Here is a 14,628-nt window from a genome sequence, read left to right as displayed (position 1 = left end):
CGTAAGACTTCAAGCAGAAATTGTTACGTTCACACAGAAACCGAATGAAACTCTATATGAGGCATGGACAAGATATGGAAAGTTATTAAGAGGATGTCCGCAACATGGTTTAGACACCTGTCAAATAGTACAAATATTCTACCAAGGATGCGACATCACTACAAGAAAAGACATAGATATAGCAGCTGGTGGTTCTATTATGAAGAAAACCGAAACTGATGCTTACAAAATTATTGATAACACTGCTTCCCACTCACACGAGTGGCACCAAGAAAAAGATATCATTAGATCATCTAAAGCAGCTAGAGCCGATTCTAGCCATGACTTAGATTCCATTTCCGCAAAGATAGATGCTGTGGAGAGACGAATGGAAAAGATGACTAAAGATATTCACTCAATACGAATTAGTTGTGAGCAGTGTGGAGGACCACATTTGACAAAAGATTGTCTCAGTATTGAATTAACAATGGAACAAAGAGAGAATATTTCATACATAAACCAAAGGCCTGGAAATAATTATCAGAATAGTTATCAACCGCCAAGACCAATTTACAATCAAAACCAGAATTATAACCGAAATATTCCATACAACAACCAACAAGGTCCTAGCAATCAACAAGTATCCAATAATACTTACAATCAGCAAAGACCTAATTTTCAAAACAAGCCACCACAACAAACCGATGATAAAAAGCCGAATTTAAAAGATATGATGACGAAGCTAGTTGAAACTCAAACGCAGTTTTTCACATCTCAGAAACAAACCAATGAACAAAATGCTCAAGCATTTAGAAATCAACAAGCTTCTATTCAAAATCTGGAACAAGAAGTAAGTAACCTAGCAAGGTTAATAGGTGAAAGAAAACCGGGAAGTTTACCTAGTGATACAAATGCTAACCCCCGGAATGAAACAGCTAAAGCCATTACCACAAGAAGTGGTACAACACTTAAACCACCGGAAATACCTGTAACTTCTGATGAAGCTATTCCTACTCCACAAGAACCACAACCTGATCAAGATAAGGAAAAAGAACCGGTAGTTGAAAAGGTTAATGAAGATAACACAGTTAAGGCTAAACCTTATGTTAAACCATACCAACCACCACTTCCTTACCCGAGTAAAATGAAGAAAGAGAAACTTGAAGCCGAGCAATCCAAATTCTTGGATATGTTTAAACAGATAAATGTAAATCTTTCTTTCAATGATGTGATTTCAGGAATGCCTAGATATGCTAAATTCTTGAAAGATCTAATCTCAAATAGAAAGAAAATGGAAGAACTCTCGGCTGTTACTATGAATGCTAATTGTTCAGCGGTGCTGTTGAATAAGATACCAGAAAAATTATCTGATCCAGGAAGTTTCACAATTCCATGTTTTCTGGGTAGTCTTAGTTCAATAGAAGCATTGGCAGACTTAGGTGCTAGTATAAATCTAATGCCGTATTCACTATACGCTAAACTAGACCTTGGAGAATTGAAACCAACAAGAATAAGCATACAACTAGCCGATAGATCAATAAAATATCCTAGAGGGATAATGGAGAACATGCTAGTTAAAGTTGGTACTTTAGTATTTCCAGTAGATTTTGTTGTTTTGGACATGGAAGAAGATTCTCAAGTTCCTCTCATATTAGGAAGACCATTCTTAAACACGGCTAAAGCAATGATAGATGTGTTCGGTAAGAAACTGACCCTAAGTATAGAAGATGAGAGTGTCACCTTTTCAGTTGATAGAGCAATGCAACAACCGCAATGTGCAGATGATACATGTTATTATATTCAAACTATAGATGCACATGCAGAATTATTAGAAGAATTTCTAGAATTACAAGGAACAGGAGAATGTTCTTTAGGAGAAGGTAATGAACCAATTGATGAAGCTGAAATGTTAGCTACACTTATAGCTAATGGATATGAACCAACAACAGAAGAAATTCAAATGCTAAAAGAAGAAGACAGATATCGATACAAATCATCGATAGAAGAACTCCGAAATTAGAGTTAAAGCCACTTCCAAACCATTTGGAATATGCTTATTTACATGGTGAATCTGAATTAACTATAATAATATCGTCTTCTCTTACTGAAAATGAGAAATCACAACTCATTTCTGTGTTGAAAGCTCATAAACCAGCCATTGCATGGAAGATTCATGATATTAAAGGAATAAGTCCTTCGTATTGCACACATAAAATCCTTATGGAAGAAGGTTATAAAACGTATGTGCAACGCCAACGAAGACTAAATCCAAATATGCAAGATGTAGTTAAAAAGAGATTATTAAACTGCTAGATGCAGGTCTAATTTATCCAATTTCTGATAGTCCATGGGTAAGCCCAGTTCAATGCGTGCCTAAGAAGGGTGGCATGACTGTCATTACAAATGAGAAAAATGAGCTTATTCCTACTAGGACTGTAACAGGATGGCGTGTGTGTATTGATTATAGAAAATTAAATGACGCCACCAGAAAAGATCACTTTCCCTTACCTTTCATAGATCAAATGTTGGAAAGATTAGCCGAAAATTGTTACTATTGTTTTCTAGATGGATTTTCCGGATATTTTCAAATTCCAATAGCACCCGAAGATCAAGAGAAAACCACATTCACGTGCCCTTATGGTACTTTTGCTTACAAACGCATGCCATTTGGACTTTGTAACGCCCCTGCAACCTTTCAAAGGTGTATGATGGCGATTTTTCATGACATGATAGAAGAATGCATGGAAGTATTCATGGATGACTTTTCAGTCTTCGGTGATACATTTAAATCATGTCTAGTTAATCTGGAACGAATGCTAATTAGATGCGAACAATCAAATCTAGTTCTTAATTGGGAGAAATGCCATTTCATGGTTAAAGAAGGCATCGTTCTTGGACATAAAATTTCAAAAGAAGGAATTGAAGTGGATAGAGCTAAAGTAGATGTAATTGCTAAACTTCCACATCCCACCAATGTTAGAGGAGTTAGGAGTTTTCTAGGGCATGCCGGTTTTTACCGACGTTTCATAAAAGATTTTTCTAAAATTGCCACTCCTATGAATAAACTCCTAGAAAAGGATGCTCCATTCATCTTTTCAGATGAGTGTATCAAATCTTTTAATATTCTTAAAGAAAAACTAACTAATGCACCGATCATGATAACACCAAATTGGAATCTACCATTTGAACTAATGTGCGATGCAAGTGATTTTGCAATGGGAGCCGTTTTAGGACAAAGGATTGAAAAACGATTTCAACCTATATATTATGCTAGTAAGACGTTACAAGGAGCACAAACAAACTATACAACTACTGAAAAAGAACTCCTTGCTATTGTCTTTGCTTTTGACAAATTTCGATCATATCTCGTTCTAGCAAAAACGGTGGTCTATACCGACCATTCTGCTCTTAGATACTTATTTTCAAAACAAGATGCTAAACCAAGATTAATCCGTTGGATCTTACTCTTACAAGAGTTTGATATTGAAATCCGAGATAAAAGAGGAGCAGAAAATCTCGCCGATGATCATCTTTCTCGTCTTGAAAATCCTGAGTTAGAAGTTCTAAATGAATCGGCCATACAAGACAACTTTCCTGATGAATATCTATTGAAGATAGATTATAATGAAATCCCATGGTTTGCAGACTATGCAAACTACTTAGTTTGTGGATTCCTGGAGAAGGGATTATCGTACCAAAAATGAAAGAAATTCTTCAGTGATATAAAACACTATTTCTGGGAAGATCCACATCTGTTTAAAAGTTGTCCAGATGGAATAATACGCCGATGTGTATTTGGAGATGAAGCTAGTAAAATTTTAAACCATTGTCACACAGGACCAACAGGAGGGCATTATGGGCCTCAACTAACAGCAAGAAAAGTTTATGAAGCTGGATTCTATTGGCCTACAATTTACAAAGACGCACACCTACTTTGCAAATCCTGTGATGCTTGTCAAAGGGCCGGAAAAATAAGTCAACGTGATGAAATGCCACAAAATGTCATCCAAGTATGTGAAGTATTTGACATTTGGGGTATTGACTTTATGGGTCCATTTCCAAAATCTCATAATAATCTATATATACTCGTAGCCATTGATTATGTATCTAAATGGGCGGAAGCACAAGCTCTCACAACTAACGATGCACGAGTTGTAGTCAATTTTTTAAAACGTCTTTTTGCAAGGTTTGGAACACCGAAAGCTTTGATAAGTGATCGGGGTACTCATTTCTGTAATAATCAACTTGAGAAAGTTCTTAAAAGATATGGAGTAACTCATAAAATCTCTACCGCATATCATCCACAAACAAGTGGACAAGTTGAAAATACCAACCGAGCTTTAAAACGTATTCTAGAGAAAACCGTAGGATCAAATCCGAAAGAATGGTCCATTAAATTGGAGGATGCACTCTGGGCTTTTAGAACAGCCTACAAACTCCAATTGGAACTACACCTTTTAGACTTGTTTATGGAAAAGCATGTCATCTTCCAGTAGAAATTGAACACAAAGCATTTTGGGCTTTGAAAACATGTAATCTTGATTTACATGAAGCTGGACGTCTACAATTAAGTCAACTAAACGAATTAGAAGAATTAAGACATGAAGCATACGATAATTCGTTAATCTATAAAGAAAGAACGAATAAATGGCATGAAAAAAGAATCAGAAGTTCAAAAGAATTTAAAGAAGGAGACAGAGTTCTTCTTTTCAATTCACGATTCAAGCTATTTCCTGGAAAATTGAAATCAAGATGGTCTGGACCATTCATAGTCAAAAGAGTTTTCCCATACGGAACGATAGAATTAATAAATTCAAATGGGATTGAATTTAAAGTTAATGGTCACAGAGTTAAACATTACATACATGGTCCGATGGAAGTCGACAACGAAGTTAATCACAATTTCGACACCACAGCTAACTAAGTGTGGGGAGAATCAAGTCTTTAAAGGATAATATGTATTTCTGTTAGAGTTAGATTGTCTGTTTTCGTGTAGTTCTCGAAAATGGAACCCGAATGGTCTTTCCCTAGCAGACCCTAAAGAACTAGTCTTCTCCCCCCATTCTGAATTTTTATTTTTTTTAGGTTTTTACAAAATGAAGACTGCCTGTGAACTAAACCACGGTCTAATGCTACACGCTTTGATCACTAAACAAAATAATGACATACTACCGAGTGAATTAGTATCAGTAATCAGAGAAAGAATGGACGGAGTTAGAAAAGAATCCAGATGCGAAGATAATAAGTTACAATTTGGTAAAGGAAAATCAAAATCCGCAGCGAAAAGAAGAGCACGACACCTAGAAAGATGTCACAAATGCGGAAAATGGTCACATGGAGGTAAATGTTCAAATAATCAAACCTATTCAAACACCGAATTTGTTACTTTATGCAGAGACGGACCGTTCATATGTTTGGAAGAAAAGACACTGAATGTTCGAGGTTACGCCTATGTAGCCATGGAAAACCAATTAAACCGACTATCTTATGAATGGGATAGATCATATAACTAAGAAATCTATTTCACAGGTATGTCTGTACAGTTTTTATTTTTATTTTTTTTATTTTTAACCTTTTGATAATAAACGCTAATTTGTTCGCTAAAAAGTATTAAATTGGTATTGAATAAAATTAGGTTTGGCGACCGAAATTATTGATATCATTCAAAAATTTATTACATCACTGCGAAATTTAACATTTATTCTTAAGGTATAAATATCTTTAATCAATCAACACAAAATATTTCAAAAATTCGTCATGAGTTAAATTAGGTCTTGGAACCGAAATTACTTTACCGAAAAGAGGGGCGCATATTTTTGATAATATTTGATTGATTAAAGTGGGATAAAAAGCCAAAAAGATTTTTAATTTTATTTTTACCATGTTTTTAAAATTAATATTTAAATCTTAAATTAATATTGTAAACTTTGTAAAAACAATATATTTAAAATTGTAAATATTTGAAAAAATTAATATAAGTTTGGTATGAATTTATAATATGAATTTTTAAATTAAGTTTGGTGTGAATTTTTAATTTTTAAAATATGAATTTTTAATTTTATGCATTTTAAATTGTAAGTTTAGTGTGAATTTTTAATATTAATTTTGAATTTTATATTTAAGTTGTGTGAATTTAAAAACAAAAAAATTTACTTTATCTCATTAAGTTAAAAATTTGATTTTTAAAATTCGTCGTAAGTTGAAGACTAGGTCTTTGAACCGAAATTGCTTTACCCAAGGGAGGGACGAGAACTTTTATTATCATTATTTTTAATCTTATTGAATTAAAGTATGCCAAAAACATTAAAAAAAAACAAAAAAATCTTAGCTTTTAAAACAATCGCTACAAAAAGATAAATTTTAAAATTTTGTCGAAGGACGGACTAGGACATCGATCCGAAATGACCTCGTCCTAAATAACAAGGGAAACAAACTTTTAAAATTAATTACTTAATTGTTTTATAAGTTAATGATTATAAAAAAAAAAAAAAAATTAGCAAACTCCGCGACTCGCGGAGTTTGAAGTGTCCAAACACCGCGAGTCGCGGGAGGACCGAAAATCAGAAAAAAAAATAAAAAGAGCTGAACGATCAGTTTCAGTCCACACAACCAAAACTCAAAAACACAGCGAAAACCTGCGCGAAAAACCCGAAAAATACACCCCAAAATCACAATTTTTAACCGTTAATCACCAAATCTTTTACTAAAATCATGTTGAGAAGGATGCTATCTAGGAATTACTCAAGAAAAACGGTAAATTTCTACACCTAAACACCATTTAATCCGAAATTAGTGTTCTTGAGTCATTTTTTCCCCAAGTTGATTTTGATGCTTTTTAGTGTAATTATGCTTAAATTGTTTATGTATTATGCTTGTATAACCTAGATTGATGCTATTTAACATGATTAGAAGCCTTAAACTTCATATTTTGAATAATCTAGGGTTTGTGTTCTTGAGCAAATTTGGGGCTTTTTGATATAAATAGGTTATGGCCGATTTTTGTCATGAATTGTTGCTAAATTAAGTAGTGTAACATGTCTAGGTAGTTAAATGATCCAAACTTTGAGCCTAAATATGATTTTGAGAATTAAAGTGGACTTTTTCAAGTCTAAAATTCATGAACTTGATTTTTGAAAGATAATGCCATTTGAAACTTGTTTAATTGCTAGTAATGATTATTTTGACATGTTATTTGAGTTGAATGCTTATGAACTTGGCGAACATTTTCGTATATGCTTATTTGAAAAAGTGTAGATTTGATGAAAATATGAAAATAAGCTTAAGTTTGATATAAATTGATCATGTCATTGTAATTATTTTGATTGATGATTTTGCTGACACTAATGCATATTTAGATGCACAAAAATTGTGTTTGATGTGTTTTGCAGACTGAAAGGGGTGAATCTTCATCCCAAGCTCGCAATGCTCCTGCTGAGAATGCGGAACAACAGGAGGTGGATAACTACTACAAGCAGGATATACCTCATCCAGTCATGACCTTTTCTGATATGCACTTGGAAGAGTTGCACCCGAACCTGAGATTTGACAGACTTTGGATAGATTATCCAAAATACCAAAGGGGTTTGCATACTCTTCATTCTAAGGTTGTTGAGGTACCGAGGGTCATAGAATGGGGACCTTTAGAAGCTGTAGAATTGGCCGGGCCAATTAGAGAATTACTTGTACAGAGGTATGGTAATTCTACTTTTAATGACTGGGTACATTTATTCACCATGCGTAGACCTGTATATAAAGTATGGTGTGAAGAATTATTGTGTAGTATAGAGTCGAATGATCGGGTAGCTAGTTTAACCGATCGTTCTTTTATTAGATTTTTGTTAGGCGGTTCGATGCGCCACATGTCTTTACTAGACATGGCTCAGGCTTTACGTATATATACGCCTGAGGAGTTAGCATCTGCCGATTGTAGAGGGTTGATACTAAACGGTAGAAAGATAGATGAAAATTTTGATACACACGGTGTGTGGAGTCAAATGACAAGCCATCACCGTTTCAAAGGGGGAAATTACTCTTATTTGGATATAGATAGAGCCGAATTAAGAGTAATTCATAGGTTTTTAGCTAATTCGATTACACAAAGGGGTAAGAACAAGGAAAAAGTAAATGAACAGGATTTGTTTTACCATATGTGTATTCGAGACCCACAAAGCGCTGTAAGTATACCGTATTGTGTGGGTTATTATTTATCAGCTATGGTTCGGGGGATGCGACCGCATAGCATAATAGGAGGTGGTATTTTTATTACTTTGATTGGTGAATATCTCGGTGTGGATATAAGTCGGGGGGGATTATTAGTAGAAGAACCAGAACCCCGCGATACTATAGGTTTAAATGTATACCATGGTGCGAAAGTTTTGAAGAGGCGAAATAATGCCGCAGTACCATACCATGGTAGACATCCACAGGTTGAGAGAAACCAACAGCAAGGTAATGTAGGTGGGGGGAATGAGATGAAAGAAATGCAAAGGTTTATAGCTTCTCAGGAGTACGAAAATGCTAGACAGAGAGCATTTGAAGATTGGCAAGTTCATCAGAACCAAATCATAGCTCATTGCCAACATATAGGTAGAAACTATATTCCTACACCGAAACCCATCTTCCCTCCCTGGTCTATAGAGATGCAGCCACCATATCCTACGTATAACCCTGCTAAAGCATTCTATAGCACCTATGGTTATGCCTGGAACCCCTATTGGTACCAATATCATCCCTAGTATACTTAGTTTTTTTTTATTTTGTAATTTGTAATATTGATACGTTTAATACTTATGTTAATATTGTAATAGTTTTTATAACTTTCTAACTTTTATTCTTAGATTTTAATAATTTTTGAATGTGGGGTAATATACCAAACTTCAAAAATATGTATATATGTTTGCAGTTTATCTTATGTACACAACAGGGTAAAACAACGCATTTTCAAAGACTGGCATTAAGTTCAGCAAAAGCTACTAATTTTGACGACAAGATGCAAAATATATGTGAAATAACAACAAGACGGAATGAACAAATGATGTGCACCGTTTATCATTCAGCAAACAAACGCCAATATATTTGGAAACTTTGGTAAAAATTTAATCATTTTCACACAAATCACCCTCAATAATTTAAATTGTTACTGATTTCTTGCAAATGAGGGCATTGCAAGATCTTAAGTGTGGGAAGGGGTTAAATTCTTTCGGATTTTAAAATTTTTATCTTAAACACTTGGTTACCATTAAAAATACTAGTAAAGCAGTAGTTGTATTAGAATCTAGTGATCTCTGATAATAAAGAACAGCCCTAGTCTTATATACTGACTACCCAATTCTAGTAAAATTTTTCAAAATTTTCAATTAAATGAACTCAAAATCATGTTTATACATATTTATGAACGATAAAACTAGGTTTTAACACCGAAATTATTGTAACCTCGGAAAGGACATAAATTGAGAAACAAACCAAAATGTTAAAATTCATTTAAAATGGAATAGAGGACGATAAAAAGGAAAATAAAAGCCAAGTGTGGGAAAATTCTCCAAGTTATTCAAAACATATATCACATATTTCTGTAACAAATAACTGAAAATACTTTTGCTTTGGACTAAACTAAACTGTTTTACCCGATGAAAGAAAAGAAAAGATGGATCAACACGATGAATCAATTCCATCATTAAAAGGAAGTAAAGTCTTCCGAAAAAGACACGCGCTTCTTGATTTAGGTCATGAAGTTGTCGTCCAGACCAGCTGTAGGTTGACGAAAAATCTAGAAAAGTCATCACTAAAATCAGCAGGAAATCCACGGACCTCAGCATTAAACAGGGTCGCCAAGTGGTCAGATTTATCCTAACCATGAGAAGGATTTATCTCGTACAATGGGGGGCACCATGCAAATTAGCTTGATAAGACTAATGAATCAGATCCCCAGAAAGGATAATCTCCTTAAAGATTAAAAATCAGCTTTTAAGACTGATATTACTCAATCCTAGAGATTGACCTTAAAGATTGAGAATTCAAACTCATGGAATTCAATGATATCTAAACTCGAGCTTGAACGAGAAAATATTTTGATCAAAATTACAAACCGATTTGTTTTCTGAAAACCCTATTTTCAATGCGTTCATTACCATTGAACGTAAAATCCTAGGAATTCACCTGGAATTCATTAGGTCACCTGAACTAAATCGGGTGTCAACCGTAAGAACGGTGGTTGCATAGCATGGTCAAAGACAGGACCTTGTGCCAGACCGAAAAATTATAAGGGTGAGCTTTACTATTGCTCCTACCAAGGATAGTAATTGCGTCCGACACGTTATAGACCATAATTAAAAGCATGTCAAGGGACATTGCCTTAACAGTTGCTTGTTCAACGCTTTCCTTTACAACCGGATGGTAGTTTACCGAAAGGTAATATACGGGACAAGTAAACTGGACGTATTGCTTTCAAAATACAAGGTTAGCAAGTGGGTGACACAAAACCATAAGTTTTGAGCTAAAATTTTCAAACCCACAAAAATATTTTGCAAACACCGGTAAAGGGTTATCCCGGAAAACTTATCTAGGGTAAAAACTAGATTTAATTTTCAAAAGATCAAATGTTTTCATAAAGATCCAATTTCCTTAATGGATCTAAATTTTTATAGTCATGTGAGACTGTAAACTATATCGTTACTACCATTGTTCATACCACCGTATAGAAATCACTGATGTACAAAGTGTGAAGAATAAAGAAGTGATTCTAGTATTTCAAGACGATATTGCTTGAGGACAAGCAACGCTCAAGTGTGGGAATATTTGATAATGCTAAAAACGAACATATATTTTATAGCATTATTCCTCAAGAAAGACAAGCTTTTAGTTGCAATTGTTCTATTTACAAGTGATATTCGTTTAAATAATAAAAGGTGAAGACAAAAGACAGATTCGACGAATTGAAGACGCAAACGACCAAAAAGCTCAAAAGTACAAAAGACAATCAAAGAGGTTCCAATTATTGATAAGAAACGTCTCGAAATTACAAGAGTACAAGATTCAAAAACGCAAAGTACAAGATATTAAATTGTACGCAAGGACGTTCGAAAATCCGGAACCTGGACCAGAGTCAACTCTCAACGCTCGATGCAACGGACTAAAAATTACAAGTCAACTATGCACATAAATATAATATAATATTTAAATAATTCTTATAATTATTTAATATATTATATTTATATTTAAAACCGTCGGTAAACAAAGAGCCAAGCTTGTGTGAGCTGTAAAAGTAAACTCCGCGACTCGCGGAGTTTAAAGGCAAAATTGGCCGCGAGTCGCGGAGCCCCAATTTCAGAAACTCCCTATAAAGCTCGCGCATTCTGATCGTAAAAATTAATCTTTTTCTTCTCCTCATTCATACGTAAAATATATATATATATTTATAATTTATATTTTTAATTATAATTCTAATAATAAGGGTATGTTAGCGAATGTTGTAAGGGTGTAAGTCGAAATTCTGTCCGTGTAACCCTACGCTATTTTTAATCATTGTAAGTTATGTTCAACCTTTTTACATTAATGTCTCGTAGCTAAGTTATTATTATGCTTATTTAAAACGAAGTAATCATGATGTTGGGCTAATTACTAAAATTGGGTAATTGGGCTTTGTACCATAATTGGGGTTTGGACAAAAGAACGACACTTGTGAAAATTAGACTATGGGCTATTAATGGGTTTTATATTAACTAAACAATACCTTGTTAATTTAATATACAAACTTATAATTTGACGTATTTATATATAACCATATACGCTTGACTGGGTACGGTGGGCGGGATATCTATAAATACCAATAATTATTCATTTTACCGGATACGGAACTGGATTAATAGTTAATAAACTTGTTGAAACAGGGGTGAATTACATTCAAGGGTAATTGGTGTAATTGTTAACAAAGTAGTAAAACCTTGGTTTACACGCAGTCGATAACCTGGTGTATTCATTAAACAAAGTATTAAAACCTTGTTACAATTCGAATCCCCAATTAGTTGGAATATTTGACTTCGGGAATAAGAATAATTTGACGAAGGCTTTCGCTCTTTATATTTATGACTGATGGACTATTATGGACAAATCCGTATGGACATATTAAATAATCCAGGACAAAGGACAATTAACCCATGAGCATAAAACTAAAATCAACACGTCAAACATCATGATTACGGAAGTTTAAATAAGCATAATTCTTTTATTTCATATTTAATTTCCTTTATTTTATATTTAATTGCACTTCTAATTATCGCATTTTTATTGTTATTGTATTTAATTGCACTTTTAATTATCGTACTTTTTAATTATCGCAAGTTTATTTTATCGCACTTTTATTATTCGCAATTTCATTATCGTTATTTATTTTATGCTTTAATTTAAGTCTTGTATTTATATTTATTATTTTACATTTGGTTTTAACTGCGACTAAAGTTTTAAAATCGACAAACCGGTCATTAAACGGTAAAAACCCCCCTTTATAATAATAATATTACTTATATATATATATATTTGTATTTTTATAAAAGTAAACTAATATAGCGTTAAGCTTTGTTTAAAAAGATTCCCTGTGGAACGAACCGGACTTACTAAAAACTACACTACTGTACGATTAGGTACACTGCCTATAAGTATTGTAGCAAGGTTTAAGTATATCCATTCTATAAATAAATAAATATCTTGTGTAAAATTGTATCGTATTTAATAGTATTTCCTGCTAAAATTTAAAAGTATTTCATATACCCCTCGCCGCACATCAATACAACTAGCCGATAGATCGATAAAATATCCTAGAGGGATAATGGAGAACATGCTAGTTAAAGTTGGTACTTTAGTATTTCCAGTAGATTTTGTTGTTCTGGACATGGAAGAAGATTCTCAAGTTCCTCTCATATTAGGAAGACCATTCTTAAACACGGCTAAAGCAATGATAGACGTGTTCGGTAAGAAATTGACCCTAAGTATAGAGGACGAGAGTGTTACCTTTTCAGTTGATAGAGCAATGCAACAACCACAATCTGCAGATGATACATGTTATTATATTCAAACTATAGATGCACATGCAGAATTATTAGAAGAATTTCTAGAATTACAAGGAACAGGAGAATGTTCTTTAGGAGAAGGTAATGAACCAATTGATGAAGCTGAAATGTTAGCTACACTTATAGCTAATGGATATGAACCAACAACAGAAGAAATTCAAATGCTAAAAGAAGAAGACAGATATCGATACAAATCATCGATAGAAGAACCTCCGAAATTAGAGTTAAAGCCACTTCCAAACTATTTGGAATACGCTTATTTACATGGTGAATCTGAATTACCTGTAATAATATCGTCTTCTCTTACTAAAAATGAGAAATCACAACTCATTTCTGTGTTGAAAGCTCATAAACCAGCCATTGCATGGAAGATTCATGATATTAAAGGAATAAGTCCTTCGTATTGCACACATAAAATCCTTATGGAAGAAGGTCATAAAACGTATGTGCAACGCCAACGAAGACTAAATCCTAATATGCAAGATGTAGTTAAGAAAGAGATTATTAAACTGCTAGATGCAGGTCTAATTTATCCAATTTCTGATAGTCCATGGGTAAGCCCAGTTCAATGCGTGCCTAAGAAGGGTGGCATGACTGTCATTACAAATGAAAAAAATGAGCTTATTCCTACTGGGACTGTAACAGGATGGCGTGTATGTATTGATTATAGAAAATTAAATGACGCCACCAGAAAAGATCACTTTCCCTTACCTTTCATAGATCTAATGTTGGAAAGATTAGCCGAAAATAGTTACTATTGTTTTCTAGATGGATTTTCCGGATATTTTCAAATTCCAATAGCACCCGAAGATCAAGAAAAAACCACATTCACGTGCCCTTATGGTACTTTTGCTTACAAACGCATGCCATTTGGACTTTGCAACGCCCCTGCAACCTTTCAAAGGTGTATGATGGCGATTTTTCATGACATGATAGAAGAATGCATGGAAGTTTTCATGGATGACTTTTCAGTCTTCGGTGATACATTTGAATCATGTCTAATTAATCTTGAACAAATGCTTATTAGATGCGAACAATCAAATCTAGTACTTAATTGGGAGAAATGCCATTTCATGGTTAAAGAAGGCATCGTTTTTGGTCATAAAATTTCAAAAGAAGGAATTGAAGTGGATAGAGCTAAAGTAGATGTAATTGCTAAACTTCCACATCCCACCAATGTTAGAGGAGTTAGGAGTTTTCTAGGGCATGCCGGTTTTTACCGACGTTTCATAAAAGATTTTTCTAAAATTGCCACTCCTATGAATAAACTCCTAGAAAAGGATGCTCCATTCATCTTTTCAGATGAATGTATCAAATCTTTTAATATTCTTAAAGAGAAACTCACTAATGCGCCGATCATGATAACACCAAATTGGAATCTACCATTTGAACTAATGTGCGATGCAAGTGATTTTGCAATGGGATCCGTTTTAGGACAAAGGATTGAAAAACGATTTTGAACCTATATATTATGCTAGTAAGACGTTACAAGGAGCACAAACGAACTATACAACTACTGAAAAAGAACTCCTTGCTATTGTCTTTGCTTTTGACAAATTTCGATCATATCTCGTTCTAGCAAAAACGG

Source organism: Rutidosis leptorrhynchoides, chromosome 4 (genome assembly GCF_046630445.1).
Source record: "Rutidosis leptorrhynchoides isolate AG116_Rl617_1_P2 chromosome 4, CSIRO_AGI_Rlap_v1, whole genome shotgun sequence".
In the NCBI taxonomy this organism is placed as follows: domain Eukaryota; kingdom Viridiplantae; phylum Streptophyta; class Magnoliopsida; order Asterales; family Asteraceae; genus Rutidosis; species Rutidosis leptorrhynchoides.
This window is presented reverse-complemented; position numbering follows the sequence as displayed.